Genomic DNA, 7,445 nt, shown 5'->3' with positions numbered 1-7,445 from the left:
GTCTTTTGAGCATGAGCTGCAGTAAACTTGGTCCTGCAGTAAAGGCTGCGTTTTCCTTCAGTACCACTTGGTGCCAGTAGGTTGACTTTGCCGTGCATCAGGTGAACAGATGCAGGCTTGGTTTGGTTATGTCTGTTGTTGTTGCTATTCAGTCTCTAAGTTATGTCCAGCTCTTTGTGACCCCATGGACTGCAGCATGCCAGGATCCCCTGCCCTTCACTATCTTCCAGAGTTTGCTCAAATTCATGTCCATTGAGCCAGTGATGCTATGCTGCTGCTGCTAAGTCACTTTAGTCGTGTCCGACTCTGTGTGACCCCATAGACGGCAGCCCACCAGGCTCCCCCGTCCCTGGGATTCTCCAGGCAAGAACACTGGAGTGGGTTGCCATTTCCTTCTCCAATGCATGAAAGTGAAAAGTGAAAGTCGCTCAGTTGTGTCTGACTCTTCACAACCCCATGGACTGTAGCCTACCAGGCTCCTCTGTCCATGGGATTTTCCAGGCAAGAGTACTGGAGTGGGGTGGCATTGCCTTCTCCGAATGATGCTATAGATAGATATTAACAACATCTCTTTGAAACATATATAAATCCATTTGAAGATTAGATAGGCCTTTTGTCAAGTTTATGACCCAGGAATATCTTTGTCAAGAACCTGGGAGCCATCACTTTAAAAACAGAAATGTGAAGGATCCAGTAGCCATATCTCCAAGTGTCTATCACTGTGTAAGAATCTCCTTCTAAGATGCAGAATTACTTCCTGTCATAAAGATAGGAGAAGGTTGTTATTCCTCTTGAGACAGGTAGGAAGGGGAAGAGCACAACAATTAAAAGCAGTTCATGGGGTCGCAGAGTTGGACATGACTTAGCAACTGAACAGCAGACTTTGAGGATACAACAAAAGCTAGTTGGAACCAATCAGGTCCAAGATAGCGGAAGAGTCGACTTCCAGCAGACTCTGAGCCTCAGTCTATGCTCAATGTAATGCATTAGCATCTAAATGACACACACACAGGCAGCATGACAGTTTTGAGGCTGACCATAAGAGGGCAAAAAGTGAGCAGTGGCCCGGTTCCTAGAAATCCTGCCCCTTCTCCAACCACTTTACTCTTAAATTCTTTCCTGTGTGAAGCCAAGGTCCCTCACTTGGTGACTCTCTAGAGACCTTGTTCACTCCTCCCCACCCTTCTCCTGCAACATCTTTTGTGGCAATCACGAAAGGGACATCAAAGGGCATAACCTGGATCCATCTACTAGGCTGTGGCTGCCCACTGCAGAGGACGACTGGGACTTAGTCCTGAAGATTTGAGTAGCCATTAGGTGGCAGCTAATGCTGCCTGGGAGATCTAGTGGAGACCAGCTCTCTGGCCCCGAAGGAGTCCACCAAGCCCAAGGCTCTTCTCGTCATGTTTGTCATTCTCCCCATCACTCCATTTCTTCGGACCTGAGAAGATCCACAGGGTCCACCACTTGGACTTCCAAATTAAGACTGTGGCAATTGGCAACCTGACTGGGTTAGTTTCCCCTCACGGCTCCTCAAGTCTGATTCCTCCTCCCTCCTCGATCTTAGTCTTGGCCCGGTTCCAGAATGTCAGAACTGCATCAGGGGCCCAAATAAGGAGACAATGGGAGTCTCCCAGTACATCTGTGGCCCAGCCCTCTCTGAGTGCCTCTCAGGGCTCACAGCCTATTGCACCCCTGGTTACATGTGAGGGTCTCAGACTTTATCAACCCCCGAGCAGAGGAAGTGATCAATCACCCTCCTCAGGGGGCCTGTGAATCTCTGGCTGAGGAAGCGTCCTGGCTGGGCACCTTCTCTCTTTGCCCTGGATTTCTCTCATATCCTCCTTCTCTCATCCCCTTATGGTTTCTTAGCCTGTCTACTGGTCCTTGCACCTCCCTGCCAGCTTTCCCAGTGGGTGGAGGTTATCTCTGTCCTGCTCATGTAAAGAAGTGCCCATCCTCAATAGCACAAGGACAACCTCCCAAGGAGGGCTTTGACCTTGTCTTGTTTCCACTTTCTGGCTTCTGCTCTACCCTGCAGCTCTGTTTGTTTGAAAAGTGAAAGTGAAGTTGCTCAGTCGTGTCCAACTCTTTTCGACCCCATGGACTGTAGCCCACCAGGCTTCTCCATCCACGGGATTCTCCAGGCAAGAGTACTGGAGTGGGTTGGCATTTCCTTCTCCAGGGGATCTTCTTGACCCAGGGATAGAACCCGGGTCTCCTGCATTGTAGGCAGACGCTTTACCGTCTGAGCCGCCAGGGAAGTCTCTTTGTTTACATTTTTCTTTCTCCGAAAATGAAGGTAATCTGCTTAGTGACACAGGGCCTAGGTCTCCTCCCTCTCTCCCTGAAGGGTGTAGGACTTGGGACTCTAGTCACTTTTTCTGGCTCTTGTTCCTCCCCTTGACTAACCCCAGGGGTCTCCTCAGGCTCACCAAACTGATTTTGGGTGCTTACAGGGCCCTCGCTGTTGTCTTTGCAAGACAAACCTTTTCTCATGGTCTGATGGCTACAAGCCCAGTTTCCCCTGCTTAATTAGACACCTCTTCTGCCTCGATCCCCTAACCTGATCAGTTTGTTCAGTCACTCAGTCATGTCCGACTCTTTGCAACACCATGGACTGCAACACACCAGTCCTGGACAGCACTTCCCTGTCCATCACCAACTCCCAGAGCTTGCTCAAACTCATTTCCATAGAGTCAGTGATGCCATTTAACCATCTCATCCTCTGTCGTCCCTTTCTCCTCCTGCCTTCAATTTCTCCCAGCATCAGGGTCTTTTCCAATGAGTCAGTTCTTCGCATGAGGTGGCCAAAGTATTGGAGTTTCAGCTTCAGCATCAGTCCTTCCAATGAATATTTCAGACTGATTTCCTTTAGGACTGACTGTTTTGATCTCCTTGCTATCCAAAGGACTCTCAAAAGTCTTCTTCAACACCACAGTTCAAAAGCATCAACTTTTCAGTGCTTAGCTGTCTTTATGGTCCAACTTTCACATTCATGACTACCAAAAAAACCATAGCTTCGACTATACGGACCTTTTTCGGTAATGTCTTTGCTTTTTAACATAACATTAAGGCTTGTCATAGCTTTTCTTCCAAGGAGCAAATGTCTTTTAATTTCATGGCTATAGTCACCATCTGCAGTGATTTTAGAGCCCAAGAAAATAAAGGCTGTCACTGTTTCCATTGTTTCCCATCTATTTGCCATGAAATGATGGAACCAGATGCCATGATCTTAATTTTCTGAATGTTGAGTTTTAAGCTAGCTTTTTCACTCTCTTCTTTCACTTTCGTCAAGAGGCTCTTTAATTCCTCTTTGCTTTCTGCCATAAGAGTGGTGTTATCTGCATATCTGAGGTTATTGATATTTCTCCCTGCAATCCTGATTCCACCTTGAGCTTCATCCAGTCCAGCATTTCACATGATGTACTCTGAATATAAGTTAAATAAGGAAGGTGACAATATACAGCCTTGATGTACTCCTTTCCCAATTTGGAACCAGTCCATTGTTCCATGTCCAGTTCTAACTGTTGCTTCTTGACCTGCATACAGATTTCTCAGAAGACAGGTAAGGTAGTCTGGTATTCCCATCTCTTGAAAAATTTTCCACAATTTGTTGTGATCCACATAGTGAAACGCTTTGGCATAGGTAATGAAGCAAAAGTAGATGTTTTTCTGGAATTCTCTTGCTTTTTCAATGATCCAACAGATGTTGGCAATTTGATCTCTTATTCCACTGCCTTTCCTAAATTCAGCTTGAACATCTGGAAGTTCCCTGTTCAAGTACTGTTGAACCCTAGCTTGGAGAATTTTGAGCATTATTTTGCTAGCATGTGAGATGAGTGCAATTATATGGTAGTTTGAACATTTTTTGGCATTGCCTTTCTTTGGGATAGGAATGAAAACTGACCTTTTCCAGTCCTGTGACCACTGCTGAGTTTTCCAAATTTGCTGGCATATTGAGTGCAGCACTTTCACAGCATCATCTTTTAGGATTTGAAATAGTTCAGCTGGAATTCCATCACTTCCACTAGCTTTATTAGTAGTGATGCTTCCTAAGGCCCACTTGACTTCACACTCCAGGATGTCTGGCTCTAGGTGAGTGATCACACCATTGTGATTATCTGGATCATTAAGATCTTTTTTGTATAGTTCTTCTGTGTATTTTTGCCACCTCTTCTTAATATCTTCTGCTTCTGTTAGGTCCATACCATTCCTGTCCTTTATTGTGCCCATCTTTGCATGAAGTATTCCCTTGGTATCTCTAATTTTCTTGAAGAGATCTCTAGTCTTTCCCATTCTATTGTTTTCCTCTATTTCTTTGCATTGATCACTTAGGAAGGCTTTGTTATTTCTCCTTGCTATTCTTTGGAACTCTGGGGTCAGGCCAATAAATGCCTATAGGACTTATCTCTGTGACAATCCCTTGAAGAGCCCCACCCACTTAAGTCCCTGGCAGCACACTCCTTTCTTACATTTTGGGCTATCAGTGAAGAGTAAAAGTGTGTCTGACTTTTTGTGACCCCATGGACTGTAGCCCATCAGGCTCCTCTGTCCATGGAGTTCTCCAAGCAAGAATACTGGAGTGGGTAGCCATTCCCTTCTCCAGGGGATCTTCCAGACCCAGGGATCGAACTCAGGTCTCCTGTGTTGCAGGCAGATTCTTTACTGTCTGAGCCACCAGGGAAGTCCTAGTGGGCTATCAGGGAGAAAAATAAACTGCAGCTCCCATGCCTGCACCACCTCAGGGCTACCTTCCCTTGTGAAAACTCATGGGAAGGACAGGGTCCAGGAAGCCCGGATTGGAGCCCTGCCCTGTGGAGAAGGGATGTGTGTGAAGTGCAGCCAGGAAGGCTACTGGAAGGATGAATGTCACCCGTGGGGAAGAGGGCCACCAGGACCCTGTCCAAAATATAAACAGGAGGATCACTGGAAGCAGGACTGCCCTCAGTCCTGAAGGGGACTCAGGGCTCCAGAAGACTGTCAGGGCCCAGGACCCTCCCTGGCTCCCAGAGGACACCTGGTCATTCTCCAGGGGAGCTGCAGCAGCCCTTGATGTGGCAGGTGGGAAGATTATTTTCTATTAGGTACGGGGGCAGCCTGCTCTGTGCTGACTAGTTTCCCTGGACAATCCGGTCTGATTCTCAGGAATGATGTATGGCCTCAAACCAAGCGATTCAGAATCCCCTCTTCCCCACCCCATGCAGCTGCTTGTTAGGGTTTTACCTCTGCACATCAGTCTCTGCTCATGCCTGAGTGCCACCCCACCTCAGGGATCCCTGCCTTGTCGTAGCAAAGGGGCTTGCATAACTCAATGAAGGTATGAGCCATGTCATGCAGGGCCACCCAAGACGGACGGGTCATAGTGGAGAGTTCTGACAAAACATGGTCCACTGGAGGAGGGAATGGCAAACCACTCCAGTATTCTTGCCGTGAGAACCCCATGAACTGTATAAAAAGACAGAAAGATGTGACACCGAAAGATGAGCCCTCATGTTGGAAGGTGTCCAGTATGCTACTGGGGAAGAACGGAGGACAATTACTAATAGCTCCAGAAAGAATGAAGCTGCTTGCTGGGAAGGGACCACTCTATTCCAAATGATACGCCACTCTGGAGACCCTCACAGAGAAGGCACTCAGCCATGCAATCTGCCTTAGTCCCAACCAGAGGAGGTCTCCATTCCAGCCCACATTATTTCTCAAGTGGACCCCACTGTCTGGGATGCTGAAGTCCTTGGGAAAGCTACTAATCTGCTCCCGGTTCAGAGCCTGTTAAACCCAATGCTGATTACCCATGCAAGAGACTCTGATACCTGAGGCCCAACAAGGTATCCAACTTCTAATAACCAAGTTCTTAAAATATGGGCTATGACCCTGCCATTTGGACAATTCACTTGTGTTAGACAAAAGCCCACTCTTGGGCCCTGGAAGGAGTCCCCTTGCCTGCAACAATTCTGCTTATAAAAAACAGTGGAGAATACAGGTTTGTTCAAGTCCTGAGGATGTTACTGAAAGCCTAGCTTCTCTGTATGCTAGCACTGAAACAAATCCCAGAGACAGAGTTTTGGATGAAGTCAGAAAGGACAGCTTTATTGCCTTGCCAGGCAAAGGGAGGCACACCAGGCTTCTCCTCAAAAAGCCCGTGTGCGTCTACTTCAGAGAACTGGATAAGGGTTTATGGCAGTGGGCCAAAGGTGGGGCCAGACAAGACCAGGGGTCTCCCAATCTCAATGAGCTTCTTGAGTTCCTTTAATCTTGCCTTAGCTTGTTTCTTGGCTGCTCCTCCCTGAATTAGCAACTGTTCCAATCTGCCTTTTGGAACTCCAGGAAGGTCAGGGAGGCTGAAGTCTTACCTACAAGAAATGGGGGACACAAAGACCTCCATGCCTGGGAGCCCCACAGAGTCCAGCTTGGTTTTAAGGGCAGTTAATGGGGCAGTATTCCCAGTTCATCTGATAGTCCCCCTGAGGAACTCCCCTGGTGGCTCAGCTGTTGAAGAATCCACCTGCACTGTGGGAGACCTGGGTTCAAGCCCTGGGTTGGAAAGATTCCCTGGAGAAGGGAAAGGCTACCCACTCCAGTATTCTGGCCTAGAGAATTCCATGGACTGTATAGTCCATGGGGTCACAAAGAGTTGAACACAACTGAGTGACTTTCATTTAGCCACATTTGTACTGAAGGAAATCAACCCTAAATATTTATTGGAAGGACTGATACTGAAGCATCACCAACTCAATGGACATGCATTTGGGCAAACTCTGGGAGATAGTGAAGGACAGGGAAGCCTGGTGTGCTGCATTGCATGGAGTCAAAAAGAGTTGGATGAGACTTAGCAATTGAACAACAACAGTAACAACACCATATTGACTAAGTTCCAGAGACTGTAAACTGATTCCCAGAGCTGGACCTAAAGGATGCTTTCTTTAGGATTCTTCTGCACCCAGACTCCCAACACCTCTTTGCTTTTGCATGGACAGATCCAGACAGCCACATGATGCCGTGAATGTATTCACTCTGTGGCTTTCAAGCAGAGGGAAGCCATGCAGTTCCAGGATCTCAGTCAACCACAGCCTTGTCCACTACTGCTGCTTCATCGACGTTCAAGGGTCACATGGTGCCCAGCATGGACTAGGCCAGGGGCCTGTGTCTGCTTCTACACACATTATTGGCATCCACAGTGCATTCATGGCCTCGATCCCTAAGGACTACTCTGTGTATCACGCTGTGTACCCTCCTACCTCTTTGGCTGTGTAATGCCTTGTGCCCTCTCCCCTGTGCCCACTCCTTCGGTGCCAGCCCCCTGACTATCTCTACTCCACAGGGTAGACTCAGACCCCTGGGTCTTGCCTCTCCCTGCTCCAAGGCCGTCCAAAGGTATCTGGGGTCTCCATTCACCCACTGCCCACACTGGCCTGCTCCACAGCTCAGCGGGGGGCAGAACCCTT

The sequence above is a fragment of the Capricornis sumatraensis genome, chromosome 8 (genome assembly GCF_032405125.1).
Source record: "Capricornis sumatraensis isolate serow.1 chromosome 8, serow.2, whole genome shotgun sequence".
In the NCBI taxonomy this organism is placed as follows: Eukaryota; Metazoa; Chordata; class Mammalia; order Artiodactyla; family Bovidae; genus Capricornis; species Capricornis sumatraensis.
This window is presented reverse-complemented; position numbering follows the sequence as displayed.